Source organism: Adiantum capillus-veneris, chromosome 10, assembly GCF_014529385.1.
Source record: "Adiantum capillus-veneris isolate H3 chromosome 10, ASM1452938v2, whole genome shotgun sequence".
In the NCBI taxonomy this organism is placed as follows: Eukaryota; Viridiplantae; Streptophyta; class Polypodiopsida; order Polypodiales; family Pteridaceae; genus Adiantum; species Adiantum capillus-veneris.
This window is the reverse complement of record NC_140940.1, coordinates 153,370,518-153,387,149: the sequence shown is the minus strand read 5'-3', so window position 1 is coordinate 153,387,149 and position 16,632 is coordinate 153,370,518.

Here is a 16,632-nt window from a genome sequence, read left to right as displayed (position 1 = left end):
AAAGGCCCTAAATGTTTGGTCAATTTCCAAGGTTTTTACATCTTTTGCCGAAATTTTTAATTTGAGTGAGTTTTCTTCCTTACCAAAAGTGTGATCTAGAACCACATTGGACCCAATGATATCAGTTTCTGCTCAAACTATCATAGGAGGACATGGATTGCGATCCATGTCCCTGCACCAAATTGCATGAAACTTCCCAAATTGACTCTTTGTGGCTTGATTTTCCCCTTTTTGTTGGGTCTGGATCAGCTTTTGAGTTTTGACCATCAAATTTCCAATTTTTCAGAGTTTATCGTCTCACTTGCCAAAATATGGTTTTTGCAGTTTTTCCCTAAACTACTCAGTCCAATTTGATGGTTTTGGATGTTACCTAACCTACTCCTAAGTGCTGAAATGAATCCTAAGAACAAAAACAAACAAATGACATGAAATTGAAAGTAAAATGGATGATGGAACAATGCTTTCAAAGCTTCAAAAAAAAATATAGAATGGAATGCTTTCGTATCACACTCACAATTCCCTATGCCTCTCAAGAGTAGATCTAGCAAGTCCCCGACTTCTAGACTCTACCAAGCACTAAACCCCGAGTCTAGCTGCTTGACTGCTAAGGTCTAAATGGAATGGAAATCAAAATCAAATATCTCAAAAGCAAAAGCTACGACTAGGTCACTCACCACCTAAGGATCATTGTCCTCGGCAACGGTGCCAATGTTAGCAGGTCACAGCAAATGAATATCTGTAGCATAGCTATCTGGCATCAGCATAATGTCAATACATAAGGAAGCGACCCACATGGGGCACGGAGACTCTTTGAGGGTGTTAGCCTCAAGAAGTTTTCCTACAGAACGAAGCCATCCCTAGCACTAGCAAATCTATCACTCTGTACTCAGACAATCTGCATATGTTTAGTCTCACCACTCTCGGTTGTCATGCCATTTTTGCACTCAAACAAAGTCCAAATGCAATGAAACTTTAGGAGGAGGTCCAAAACACCTAGGGACACTATCCTACCAAGTATGGTTGAACAAGGTACAAAAATTACAATCCATCATCATCAAGGTCCTAAAATTCCAATAGAACAGTCGAGAAGGGTCACCCTATGATCTAGGAACACTCTCCTATGGTCAAAACCATTAACTCACTCAAAAAAATTGATTTAGCTCGTAAACATGTCATCATGAACCACAAGAAAATTGAGAATGATTACACTTAAATTAAAGAGTAGTAGACAAGGAACACAATGCAATTGTTTAAAACAAATTTGAATTACCAAAGCTCAAGAAAAATGGATTACAATGCGCTAGAGAGTAACCGCTCTCAGTCATACACTTCAAACTCCAAAACCTTTGATAAGAGATTATGTACAAACTTACAAAATTGGGTTTTATACATGGGTTTCTCTTGGCCAATGGCCAGCTTACAAGGCTCAGACTCAAAATCAGATTTTACATAGGTAGGCTTAGAAATCATTTGGCTATAAATCAGAGTCTCTCATATTTATAAGTCTTTTTTGATAAATAATAATGAGACATTAAAAATTTGTGGCTTCATTCATGAGGTGGTAGACTAAGAGGGCACTCGTCAGGTCCATCTGCCAACACTCTCCTATAGAAAGGAGCCCATCTCCTCCCCTTGATTCTTGTCTTATGCCACACTGGATAGAGATTGAGGAACAATCTCTTCTCCTCCATGGAATTTCTCCCTAACCTTTCCCAAAGTTGGGTAGTGAGTTGTTCTTCTAGCTCTCCACTTTCTTGTTGAGGTAATGGCTCCATAATGATCTTGTTGGGCCCTAAGAATTCTTATTTGGTTTTTTACACTATAAGATCACTCAAGTGCAAAGGTTCACTTCATGAAGTGGTATCCAAGGTCTTTGAGACGAGAAACTACTTATGGAATGGTTTTGAAAATGGCTCCGTTATAATCCCGATGACATTTTTATGATATGAAAATATTGTGGCTTCTCTGAGTACACAAGGAAAACTCCTCAGTTTATGAGGTCAATCTTAAGTGAGAGCAAACCTAGCCTCCTTAGAAATTTGACAGCATTAAGGCCAGCCATCCTATATTTGTCTAGCACAACCAATCCTAGTAAAGTAGCATCAAAGATATCAAAAAATCCAACTATTTCAAGCTTATCTTTTTGAGTCTCTTGTGGATTATTAGAGCTCTTGTTTACTTAGAGAGTAGGAGGATTAGGCTAAGTAGGCTTTTCTCTTTGTCTTCTTTAACTCTTCTTCTAATTAATGTTGATAGCTTTGATTTTTCTAATGAACAGGCTACTAATGATGCCCCTATGATTGTTAATTACCTTGTTTATAGGCTTCAACAAGCCATAGGCAATCCATCCCTCCAAAATGAAGTGCAACGATAGCTACGTGCTCATGGGATTCTCCAAACTCCCCACCAAGAAGAGAGAGTACCTAGGAAGCCTCCTTGTGAGACTTCCAAAAGAGGCCTCTCTCCGATAAGGGAAGAAGAAGAGGATCCATACGAAGGGCTCAAAAATCTCCTTTCCAAAGGAGAACTCAAGTTTCAATGGTAGAGCCCCCACCGAAAGATCAAGAAAGAAATGAGTCTCCTACCACCTTGGCAGAGATGTCTCCACGAAGACGGCGGGCAAAATGCTCTCCAACACCCCCTAAAACAAATAAGACCATCGCACACTTCTCCACACCATAATTCAAAGAGGGACGATAGACTACAAGAGAAGAAAAAGGCAAGAAAGAGGTCACCCTCTTCTTCATCCTCTTCCTCTTATGCAGAAAGTGATGGGAAGGAGGAACAAGGGAAGAAAAAGGCAAGAAAGAGGTCACCCTCTTCTCCATCCTCCTCAAATTCTTCCTCTTCTGAAGAAAGTTATGGTGCATCTTTTAAACCACCAAAAAAAAGAGGCCATAGGAAATCCTATGTCGTGTGGAAGAGGTCATCCAATCTCAAAAAGTTCAAAGAGGGAGGAAAGAATCTCTCTTTCCTTACCTATGATGGCGCCTTTGGCGCTACAGACAAAGTCTTGGCCTTCATCCAACAATTTGATGCGGAGTTTGGAGATGAGGGATTCATGGAGTCCTCTAAGCTACACCATGTAGCTATGCATTTTCAAAAGTCCGCCAGGCAATGGTGGTCTACCCTACGGGCAAACGGCAAAGCTCCACAAACATGGAAATCTTTAAGAGCTTCCATCATGAAGCAGTTTTTGACTACCGATGCCAAAGACAAAGTACTCACTGAATGGCGAAGCTTGAAGCTCTCTCCCTACGAATCTATTCACAAATATGTAGACAAATTTTGGGACTTACATCTCAAAGACACTATCTTCAAAAACATGGATTTTGGAAAGCAAAAACAACAATTTTGTGCGGGTCTAACTGAAGATATGGCGGAGTATCTCAAATCCCAAAGACCACGCACCATATCTATGGTTATACACCATACCATGGTGGCTTAATGAATCAATTTCCAACAAGGTGCTAAGAGAAATCTTAAGCCCACGGAGAACAAGGACCATAATAACGAGCCTAAGGGGAAGGACATTGTCCAAAAGTCTCCTAAAGGCAACGCCAACAACAACAAAGCTAAGGAGAAGGGAGTTTACAAAGGGCAAAATAAACTCTCTCCTGAAGAGCTTGAGTGTTATCGTAAAGAAAACTGTTGTTTCAAGTGCAAGCTTTAGCAAAAGAAAATATAAACAATCACAACAAATAAGAGTTATCCAATTTTCTCAAGGTATTTCAAGATGATTTTATTGACGACATCCCTTGTGAACTACCTCCTAAACGAGGCAATGATGACTATGCAATTGAACTTCTTCCAAGAAGTTCACCGCCTAATAAACCTCCTTATAGAGTTTTTCAAGCTCAACAAGAGGAGCTTATGCGGCAAGTGCACGAGTTAGTTGAGAAGGGCATGGTTAGGCCTAGCTCATCTCGATTTTGTTCACCCGTGTTAGTAGTGCAAAAGAAAGACGGCACATATCGTATGTGTGTCGACTATAGAGCACTAAATAGGATCACTATCAAGAATAGGTTTCCTGTTCCATGGGTAGAAGACCTATTTGATAAGCTACAAGGGTCAACCTACCTAAGTAGGATTGACCTAAAAAGTAGCTACCATCAAATAAGGATAGTTGATCAAGACATTGTAAAGATCGCATTTTGCACTACGTTTGGTCTTTACGAATACATTGCCATGCCTTTTGGCTTGACCAATGCACCAGCCACATTTAACCGCTTGATGGAGAAGCTAATCAGGCCTCACCAAACCTTTACTGGAGTTTTCTTTGATTATATAATCATCTAATCTATATCTCTAGACTAACACAAGCAACATCTCCATGTAATATTTCAAGTCTTATGAGAGAATAAACTTTATATTAATCAAAAGAAAAGTGAGTTTTTCTTACAAGAGATTCATTATTTAGGTCACATTATCTCTCAAGATGGCATCCAAATGGATCCATCAAAGCTAGAGGTAACAAAAGGATGGCCTAATCCAAGGAATCTACATGAACTAAGAAGCTTTATAGGTATGTGTGCATACTATAGACGCTTCATAGAAAAGTTCTCACAAATTGTGGGACCATTATATGACCTAACAAAAAAAAATGTTAGGTATACATGGTCTGCCAAGGAGAACAATGCTTTTGAAAAGGTTAAAGAAAAGCTTATCTCTCTTACACTGCTGGATCTCTCAAATCCATTTGAAGCTGTTTTTCTCTAAGAAGGTCACACCATAGCCTATGAAAGTCAAAGGCTTGACCCCGTTGAGAAAGCTCTAGGCCTTTATGAAAAGGAACTCCTCATAATTCTACATGCCTAAGACTCGTGGAAGCACTATTTATTGGGGACTCCTTTCATTCTGCGGATGCATCACCAAATCCTTAAGTACTTCATGACGTAAACCAAGATCTCTGACAGACAAATGAGGTGGGCAAATTTCCTTTTGCAATTTCATTTTCATATTGCTCACATTGTTGGCAAGCATAATCAAGTAGCCGATGCACTCTCAAGACGGCCGAGAGTGAATGCGGTTTCCATAGCAACTCACAATGATCTATCTTCTATGATAGATGAGTATGCTATTGATCCCAAGTTTAGAGATGTGATTTCAGCCCTTGCACTAGGGAAGAAAGAGGAACCATTTACCTTACAAGATGGTTATTTTCTCTATGGCAATGGACTATGTGTTACTAAGTCACTACGTGAGAAAGTAATGTATGAATCTCATTCTCCTCCTTATGCCGGGCATAGAGGGATTCAGTCTACCCTAAAAGGGATGAAAACATATTTCTATTGGCTTGCCATGAAATCAAACATACAAGAGTATGTTTCTAAATGTGTGGTATGCCAAAAGCCGAAGTTTGATAGGGGAAAGAAACCTGGATTGCTTCAACATTTTCCAATCCCTAATTCACCATGGGAGAGCATATCCATGGATTTTATCTTTGGTTTGCCTATCCATGGGAATACGAGAATATGGACAATAGTAGACAGGTTCAGCAAACAAGCTCATTTTATACCTGTCACAAAGATTATCAAAGCCCATCAAATGGCAACCCTTTTCATATCACAAATGTTAAAGTACCATGGCTTGCTGATGTCCATAGTGTTGGATAGAGATCCTAGAATGACCAGTAATTTTTGGAAGGGTCTCTTTGAGAATGTAGGGACAAGGCTAAACTTCTTTTTGACCTATCACCCGCAAATGGATGGCCAAATTGAAATATCTAACATAACAATCCTTGATCTACTAAAAGCCTATGTAACAGAAGTAGATCAAAGGTGAATGTAAGAAATGAAGTTTAAATCTGCCTCCACCATTTGCACAGTCTTCCAAAAACGTAAGCCCATTAAGACTTCCAAAATGCTAAGGTTCCAAAATTCAAAGGTTGTGTCCAAAATCCAAACACTAGGGAAATTGGATACTTTGTGTGTGTCCCAAAAAGTCTTCTCAAGTCCTACATAGGAGGTGGCGAGCCCAAGAAGTAGGGGATGAGAAGAAACTCACACAGACACACACACAAGCTACCTTTACACAAAGGGAATGAGGGACACATGTCAGCTCCCTAGCCCAGATGCCCACAAGGTGTTCTCAAATCATATTGGATGGCCATGGAGGTGGACCAATGAGAATTAGGCTAGAGTAAATCTATTTTAATTAATTTAAAAACACTTAATAAAAGAACCAATAAGAATTAAGCTCTCTAGAAGACTATTGGACAGTCTCCCAAGGGGTCCAATGAGCATTCAACAGCCCTATTGGCCAGGAGACAAAGGGGTCCAATGAGAGTTTAGTTGCATTACTTAATTACCTAAAGCTCTCACAAAAGGGGAAATGGGGACACATATCAAAAGGCTATCACTTATGCTCTTGAAATTCCATTGTCTAGGCTTGGGGGGGTCCAATAGGGTTGTAGCATGAGCAAATAGCAAGAGGGGTCGACCAAGAGAGAGAGAGAGAGAGAGAGAGGGCTGATTTTCTCAAGGCATTATTGCATTGCACACTCACACTAGTCTATGTGTGGAGTAAGAAGACTCTCTCTCTCTCTCTCTCTTCTCAAGCTTTAATGGAAATCTTATCACCTACTCCAAGCTTGTGAGAAGGGAGGCCTACACCAACAACTCTTGGCTTTGTGATGCAAATCCAACCAAGAGCCAAGCTCCAATGCATGCTCATCTCCTCTACCATGCTAATTACTAAGCTAAGTTATGCTAATATGAGTGATTACGTGAGGAGATGTACATCTTTCTCGTAAGACTACTCCTTCCTCTCAATCTACTCTCATGCCCCGCTAGCTCTCACCATCTTTGAAGGTGTGTGAGGTCTTGGGTCTGAGACCCTCAATGTCTCTCTTGATGGGAGAGACCATAATACAAAGCCTTTTGGAGGGGGGACCGGCTCCATGCAAATCCGGTCCTCAACTATTGTCAATTGCTTAATTTCTCTCTCTTTTGAAGTATTGTTCATGCTATCTAACTAGGTGTTATACTTTTTGTTGCTCTCTCCACCCAAGCACTCTTGTTATCCTCATTAGGAATCTATTCTAATAAAATGCTCACTATGTTCATGCTATTTTCCGCTACACACAAGTTACTAGACCATTAAAAGTTACAAATTTCTTGCATCATCATCAACATTAGTAGTTTGATCTAGTTTATCAATAAAAAGGAGTGTTACATGTGCACCAATTTTGGATACTTTTCCCAGGATTCCCAAAAAAATCAATTTTATTTGCATCGTATAGCAAGAAAGAACATCGACCATCTAAGTGCCAAAGTAGAGGTAGCAATAGTAGTGGTAGCAGTGGCCAATCCAAAGGACAAGCCGACTTTGTAGAAACCAATGATGACGAAGACAAGGAAGAAACGGGGAGAATTCTCCTTGTACACCACAAGGAGAATGAACATTGTGACATTCTATAGATGATATGAGTGATCCTTGGCCCCAATTCAAAGGGAGATATCTTTAGTTTGTGTGATGTCATGGTCCAATGAAACACCTTTGCACAATGCGTGACATAGTTTGTGCGACTTGAGTAGCATGTGTAGCATTCCTCTTAATGTAGATTGTTCACTAGCTTAAAGTTCAAGGGGAGGGATGTTGGGAATATGGCCTTTGGCATGTGCACCTTTCTAGTTTAGTCACTATTGTAGTTGGGAGCTTGTCGTGTGACTTTAATATGATTTGTATGAGGTGTAATATCATCAATAGGAGTTGTGCATGAGTCTAAACCACCTCCCTAGTTTCATGAATTGCTCTCATATTTATAGGGCTAATTGGGGTGTCTCTTAGTGCCAGATTCATTGGTACTACTACTTTGTACTAAACTAGCTACTTCAATTTAGGTATCTTGTTTGTCTTGTACACACTTTTAGTGTGACTTTGATGGTGGTCAATACTCCATTTCATTCTTAGTGCTACATCTTGTGTGTTGTGTCATTGATCATTTCTTAATTATAATTATGAATGCTACACTTATCAAGTCACCTAATCTTAATAGGCACTTTGAAGTCTAAGGCATTTTTGCAAGCCTCACCTCAAGGGCTTTATCCCTCTCGGCAAAGCCAATGTTCCCACAACTTGCAAAGCCTCAAAGGAGTGCATTCTCTAGCCATACAAAATCTCTTAAAGGGAAACCAACCAAAGATCATGGAAGACACTTCAAAATAGAAACTCCAAATCTCTTTAACCTCAAGATTTAGCTTTCAAAAGGACTCAACAAAGGATAATTTTCCTCTCTCTCTATCTCTCTCTCTCTCTCTCTCTCTCTCTCTCTCTCTCTCTCTCTCTCTCTCTCTCTCTCTCTCTCTCTCTCTCTCTCTCTCTCTCTCTCTCTCTCTCTCCTTTGTCTTCAGCAAAAAATCTTTACATCCAACAACCTTTTATAATGTATACGTTAATACTCATTTATGGAGATGACCTCATCATCATGCTATTTTTAAGAGGTAGAGACTAGTTCTAGAACAACGTCCAAGCATTAAGATCCCTTTAGTTGCATAATTGGAGAAAGAGGCATAGAAAAATTCAATGGCAAGGGGATCCACACAGGCTAGACCAAGTTGTAGAGGCATCTTATAAAAAATCATTTGTAATATATTGTCAATCCTAAGCCATCAACTGAGGAATCCTCTAGCAATGCCACTTAAACAAGAGCATTGAGTGCACAAGCACAAGCCAAAGAAGAGCAAGTTTTAAGACCAATCATTACCAACATTACATGAATAATGTGCACTTCATTGCATGATAATTATGTGCACTTCATTTTGACACTTGCACCACTAAAATTCAAGCATAGAACATCCTAGAGAAGAACTTTGGTGCAAAGACATAGCAAAGCAAGATTGGTTTGAAGACGCTCGAGCTTGTACAAGATAGTCATGCTTCTCAGAAAGAGAGAAATCACAGTCAAAATGAGGATTTTTTTTAAAAAGGAAAGGGTACGTCTTCTTCCACTATAGAGGCTGAGTATGTGTCTAGTAGGACTATGGGGAAAAATGAGCCGAGAAACCCATGTATGTATAGCCCACGTAGGACCAACTTAGTCTCATTTCTACTTTGCCTTCTTGGAGAGAGCTTTTAGAGCCTGTTCTATGTGTGCTTTTGTCCACTTTTATCAACCTCTATGCTACACAATCTCGCCAATACATGAGGGATATGTTCTTAACTTACTAGCAAGTATGTTTGAACTTGTTTTCAAGGTTAGTGCAACTAAAAAAAACCCTAGGTTAGCAGAACCTTCCCAAGAAAATGCAAGGTGAAAGCGGAGTGTAACTGTCAGATACGTGGACCAACCTTACCAAACTTGAAGGGGGGCATAGCAAGTACTATTATAACATTCCTAATGAGTCATATGACCATCTTACTCTAGGCCAGGGGGTCTATACATAATAAGCTAAAATTTGTCATGGAGTCAGAATCACAATCTGACTTTATGGGAGGCTTCCCTATAGGTGTCATAACCAATGTACCTGGATGGAATCAAATGGAAAGCTCGGTTGAGGCCCTGAACAGGATCAAACTACCACAAAGCATCATTCTTTAGCTAGGGCCTCAAAACCACCCCAAAATGGACCAAACTTGATGGGACCACCCCCTACCAAGTGCAAAAACAACTCAAGAGGACCAAAATCAATTCAAATTAGGGCCAAAGGTTACTCACTAGGCCTATAGGACAAGTGTGTAGCATTAGAAGTTGAAAAACCAAATTTTTGCAAGTATAGATAATAAGCACGCTTATTATCTCATGATCCCAAACTGGCCCATTCTAGCATTTTCACCTCATGCTATCTATCTTCATGATGCATCAAAGCCATGAGTCCCCTCACATGTCAAAAATCAATCACATCATAATCACATCATCAAAAAATGCACCAAAGCTTCCAAATTTAAAATTTAGCCCAAGGGAACCACTTTCAAACCCAAAAAGTGTAAAAAGATATTGAGACCAGGAAAACATCATGTACGCCCTGGCTAAGCCAAGAAAAAGCAAAAACATTTGAAAAAGTGGTCCAGTAGATAATAAGCACGCTTAATATCTAAACTTGAAAATTTTTGTTCCCATCAGCTTTATCATGCCCTCACAAGACTGCATATCAATTTTGGCTCAATTTGGACACCTCAAATTTTGCACCAACACTTTCATTTTCAGACACTTCCAGTCCAAAAGTGGTCCCAACCAGACATCCATGCATCCAAATCTAGCCAAACTTCAAATCATATCTATTTTCAAGGCCTATAACCCCTACGCACATCCAAAATCCAATTTTTATGCCAAAATGATGCCCTAGATAATAAGCGTGCTTAATATCTTAGATGATTTTTTTTCGTCAAATCAGCTTTTTGATGCTTACACTTTGTTTTTATGTGTCACAATAGTAATTATTTGGCTTTAATTGTGAATTTGATCTGCAAAACCTCATTTCCAACCTATCAAGTGATTTTCCACTCTGAAATGCATCTATTTGCCTTGTATGGTGTGCCTACTCCAGGATCAATGCCAACCATCCACCCTAAAAAAGAAGACTCAAAAGAAAAGACTTCTCGACCTTCTAGAGGACTAGCTAGAAGAGGAATCTATCAGAGAGGCAAAGAAGACCTTTTTTGGGGACCTTCTTGAGAAGAACCATGTGGAAATCTTCCAAGGCCAGTTCAGATCAGCGGACAACCAGGTAATTGAGCTACAGATGATGCCAAAAGAAGTCTATGATGTGGCTCAAGCACCAGAGATACAAGAGGCCCACCAAAAGCTAGGGCTCCAATCCTTCTACCAAATGGAGCCATGTGAAGTGGACTTAGAACGGGCATATGAATTGGTTAACACAATCCAAGAAGGTGGAACCATCCAAATATCATATGTTGTCGGTCAATCAACAGAAGTGAGTATCTTCAAGGAGATAATGGTCGAGGCTCTCAAACTTCCAATTGAAGGAGAATTGTCGATGTCAAAGGATAAAAAGAGGATGAGCATCTTCACCAGAAACACCATCATGGAAACCTTCCAAGATATGATCCACAAGCCCGTGGAAGAATGTAGGTGTATTTAGTCTATATTCTATACCAATTTCTAGTTTGGCACTTGGAGTCTTGAATTATTAGAATTGAGTATTGGAAAGTTGATGTATTTTCTAGGAAAAGTTAACATTGGCAGTTCCTTTTGCTTATACCAGCACTTCAATGATGACTAATATGAAAAAATTGGAGGATGTCAAGTTTTGGGATTATCCAAATCTGACGCAAATAGTCAAAATGTTGGTACGCAATCATTGTGGTATTCAAAATCATAAACCATCTAAACCATAGGTAATGTAAATGAGGAAATGAAGCCAAAAAGGTGAAAAGCACAAACTGACTGCCACATAAGTGGGATAGATATAGGTAGAATGGAGCTTAACTAAGCGCATTTTCAATTGCACACACACACACACACACACACACACACACAGATTTTGAGGCTTCTTTTATTCAATTCCCTATGGTTTAAAGGTCCCAAATGGTCAAAAAAACATGCATAGGAGGTAGGGTTGAGATCCATCATAGGATGGATTGCACAAACCATGGGGGGAAATAAATGCATGGGAGGGTTAGGAATACCCAAATCATGACCTTAGAACATCATTGGAATGCTCATAAAAGCACCTTGACATTGCAAGTTTTGAGATTTCAAAAATTTGCAAGTACATGAATTGTGATCCATGTACCTCAACACAGTGAAACATGAAGGATCTCAGCAGCAAGGAAGGAATATTTGCAAGGCAAAGCACTTATATGTCCTAAGAAAACCTCACCCATAGGTCAAAAAAATTCAAATCTAGGGGAAAACATCGTAAATTTGGGCAAGTATGATCTCAACACCCCAAAATTGGGATTCCACTAGCCAAAAATAATCACCAACACTAGAGTAATGCATGGTATAAATCTTATGAAGTTTGGCTAAGGAACATGAATTGTGATTCATGTACCTGCCAACCACTCAAAAGTCAAGGTGCCAAATGGTCTCAATAGGAGAGCTTTGTAGATATGACATTTGGTTTTAGATTCTAATTTCTATCTTTTGGTGATATTTATTGATTTTTTAAAAGTTATCTATAATTATTAAGAGGAAATTTTAAAAAATGAACCTAAAAAAGATTATTATTGTCCCAAAATTAATCTCGCACTACCTAATTACTCTAACACTCTCTGTTTTTTAAGATGAAAATTTAACTCTATCCCATTATTATGCAAAAAAAGAGCAAAAAATCTGCAAAAAATCAAAAGAAATCGCACATTTTACAATATCTACACATAAATTGTGTGGTTTACTTGTGTTTGTCCCCCTCCTATTTGGAGTCCTCTTGAATGACATTGGTCCAAGGGTGGTGGGATGCATGCATGGGGCCATAAAGAGGTGCATGTGCAAGGCACTGTAATGTTGTCCTATTATGAAAATGAAGTTAATGCAGGGGGTAACAAAGCGTGGTGCAAGAAACAGGTCTTGAGTGATGCGCTTAGGGCTAATTTTTTGCCAAAGCTTCTTGTCTGGTTACCTGCTTAAGAGCAATTTGTGCAAGTTGATAGCCTGTTCTTGAATGGTAAATTGATTGGGTAATTTGGTGTGATAGTGAGGTTGGACTGTCCATATGCATGGATTGAGGATGTTTGATTGGAAGTACGGTCCATTCATAGTCTATGGTTACCAAGGGAAGCTCATGCGTCTTGCCATTATTGACAAATTATAAGGTAATCGTGGACCACATGGATATAGGTTGGGAAGTGCACCTCTATGGCACTCCAAGAATAGAATCATTGATGTTAATGGTAGCCATAATATAGAATTGGTGTGGGCATTGTTGACCTTTGATTTTGATGTTGACATTAGCACAACCCTTACTTACAATAATGTTACGATTGGTAGCCTTAGGTTTAGTTGTTGTTTCGTTAGGGGGGCATTGTTCATCTTGCAGTATGATGTATAATCCATAATTTTTTTTCTTGCCACTGTGTCAATTAATGCATGTTCAAAGGTTCCATGTGGTGGTTGCACATTAATGCATACATCTATGCCGCCTAGCCATTTGTTGATGATTGGATTGTATGAATTGGTTGTGGTGCGAACACCTATGGCACCACTTGGAGGTATTTCATGAATCACAAATGGTTCATTGCCTCACTTTTTCTTTCTAGGAATTTCACCTCCCACTAATATAGCATATTTAATGGCACCACTTGAAGATATTTCATGAATCACAAATGGTTCATTGCCTCACTTTTTCAATTTCTTAGCGTGTTGTTTCAGTTGTTCTATGAGGATGTAGTCACCCATTGAAGACTCTTTGCTCTTGACATTTTGGTCATGAAATTCTTTTATACATTGTTTTTTAGCATAAAAACTTGCAATTATTCATGATCGTGTCTTGTGAAGCATTTCAAGTTGATCAAGCCATTTTAAAAATTCATTTCTTGCCTATTCAAGTATTCTTGATACTTTCAAAGAAGGGAATAAAAAACTTCAAAGCTAAAATGGTATCATGTCCAAAGACCTTGTTAAACGACATCATTCCTATAAAAGTTTTGAATGCTACTTGATAAGCCCATATGATGAAGTGTAATTTTGTATCTTAATCTCAATGGGAGTCGCTAACAATCTTTGTGAGTATTGTGCACAAGATCTTATTAGTGTTCTTGACTTATCCATTTGCTTGAGGGTGGTATGGTGTAGAATTTTGATGGATTACTAGAAATTCATCCAAGAGATATTCAATCACTTTGTTCAAGAAACTCATCCCTCAATCACTAATTACTTCTATTGGTAGTCCATATATCGTAAAGATAGGTTCATATAGAATTTCAAAATGTCATTCTTGCATCATTTTTTGTGTAGCCTTGGCTTCTACCTATTTGGAAAGATAATATGTTACTACAATAAGTTACTCTGTATGCATTTGATATGGAGGTGGATCTGTGGGTCCTTTGTAATCAATTTTCCACTTGGAAAAATCTTGTGCTCCCATCATTGGTCTAAGAGGCATTTCTTCAATCCAAATCAATATTTTGGTACGTTGACATTCATCACAAAGTTTGACATAAGCTTTTGCATCCATTTGTAGCATATGCAACCAAATCCTAGCAACTAGAGTTGCTTTGGCCATTTTGGCATCAAAGAAATGACCTCTTTCTTGTCCAACATGTGCTTTTGGTCTAGGATGGGTATATATTTGATTTTCATAGTGCACATCCTAAGATATCATCCTTTCCCTTTGGTAGAGATGATTTGAGATTACCTCAAAGTCTCGGGCTTCTATTTCAATATACCTTTTTGCCTTGTTTTACTAAATCCCTCAAGAAATGTTTGATTTTTCAAGTAATCTATAATGTATTTTCTCCACTGGGGTACTAGTATGATTCAAAACATGGGCACAGAATTATGCCTCTTTGTGGTATTGTAGGTTTCACACTTCTTGACATACTCATGAATGGTGCTATGCATATCTCGGGGTGTCACTTCCAAGAATGTAAACATAGCTTGCGAGGTCAAAAAAAGGGATTTTATCAGGTAAAATTTTGAACAACAAAATTACATTTACAAAATTGATTTCTTATTGCATTTTCAAAAAGAATCTGTAAGTTTCTTGTGAAAAAGGGGCTAATTTATATCACAGAGCATGTAAGTATAGATGTTTTTATAATACCCTTTAAACATACGTGATATAGATGATTTCTTCTTGTAAGTGACCCCCATTAGGATGCATATGGGGTAAGTATACTCCCAGCCTCATCAAGCATTGATAAGTTTGTTTAGATTCATTGTGGATTTTTATAATTTGAACATGGAATTGAGTTAAGTACATTTGTTGTTCCCCAGTCTCAATGCATAAGCGTAAGATTTGGTGAGCTCCTTGTTTATAGACATTGTCAACTAATAAGAAGAGACATCTCCCATGCTCAATAGCCTTTGGGTTGTGCTCAATATCTATGTTTCCTTGAGCTAGAAGAGGGATCATTTGTTCACTCCATTTGGCACCATTTCAATGTTGAATAGATAGGAATCAAGTAAGTCATGATGATACCCTCATGTGCTTCACCATGGAGGTCAAAATAAGGGATTTTATTAGGTATAATTTTTAAAAATGAACAAAATAACATTTACAAAATTGGTTTCTTATTTCATTTTCAAAAAGAACCCGTAAGTTTCTTGTGAAAACGAGACTAATTTATTATCACAAAGCATGTAAGTATAGGTGTTTTTATAATACACTTTAAACATAGATGATTTCTTGTTGTAAGTGACCCCCATTAGGATGCATCTGGGGTAAGTACACTCCGAGTCTCATGGACCATTGATAAATTTGTTTAGAGTCATTGTGGATTTTTATAATTTTAACATGGACTTGAGTCAAGTACATTTGTTGTTCCCAGGTCTCAATGCATAAGCATAAGATTTGGTGAGCTCCTTATGTATAGAGATGCTCGACTAATAAGAAGAGAGATATCCCATGCTCAATAGCCTTTGGGTTGTGCTCAATATCTATGTTTCCTTGAGCTAGAAGAGGGATCATTTGTTCACTCCATTTGGCACCATTTATATGTTGAATAGGTAGGAATCAAGTAAGTCATTATTGATACCCTCATGTGCTTCATCATGGAACATCCTTGATAGATGGCTGGATTGCTAATGGATTACACCCTTTTTAAGTGGTCAAATTTAAGCCATATAATAAATCATTGAACAATACACCATGTATTGAAAGGTTGATGATCGACAAAGCTGTGAAATTATTGGCTAGTAAATAGTGTCAAAATATTTTTACTACATAGATCATTCATAACCCTTCTCTCTCGATGGTGATATAGTTCTTTTCAGTGCTATTCAACTATCTACTAGCATAACAAATGGTAAAATCCATTCTACCTCATTTAGTTGAGCCAATATCAGCTGATGTATCAATGTGGACATGAAAGAACTTTGTCCCAGTAAGGACCTTTCAAGATGTGGAGCAGAAATGAGGTAGTATTTTAGCTTTTAAAAAGCTACCTTGCACTCTTTGGTCCAATCAAATTTCCTAATCAATTGGTCAAGGGATTGTGAAATAATTTCATACATGGAGGTAAATCATTGAGATGATCCATAGTGGCCAATAAAATTTGGATTGTTTTTAAAACTGTGGATATGCCATTTTTTTGACACAATGTGGCTAAGGATTTTTCCTTGTCACACCATGAAAACACACTTCTTCGAGTTTACACAATTTTTCTAGGTTCTTCATTTTTGAAATGCTTTCTTCAAGTGCTCAATGTGGTCCTTGCACAGCAATGAATAAACACACATGTCATCCATAAAGATCTTTAAGAATATCCATAGATATTCTCGGAATCCATGACTCATCAATTGTTGAAAGGTGGCTAGAGCATTAGTCAAGACAAATGGAATAACTTGATAAGCATATATGCTCCATTCTATGGCAAAGGCCATTTTATGTTGGTATTTGGGTTTACTAACCAATTGTTTATAGTTTAAAATCCATCTAAAAAGTTGTAGGCTTCTTTACCTGCCACTCTCTCTAACGCATGATCTATAATAGGAAGAGGATAATTGTCTCTAATGGTGGTAGCATTGACCTTTTTGAAGTTCACACACACTCTGCGTATCCCATTTTT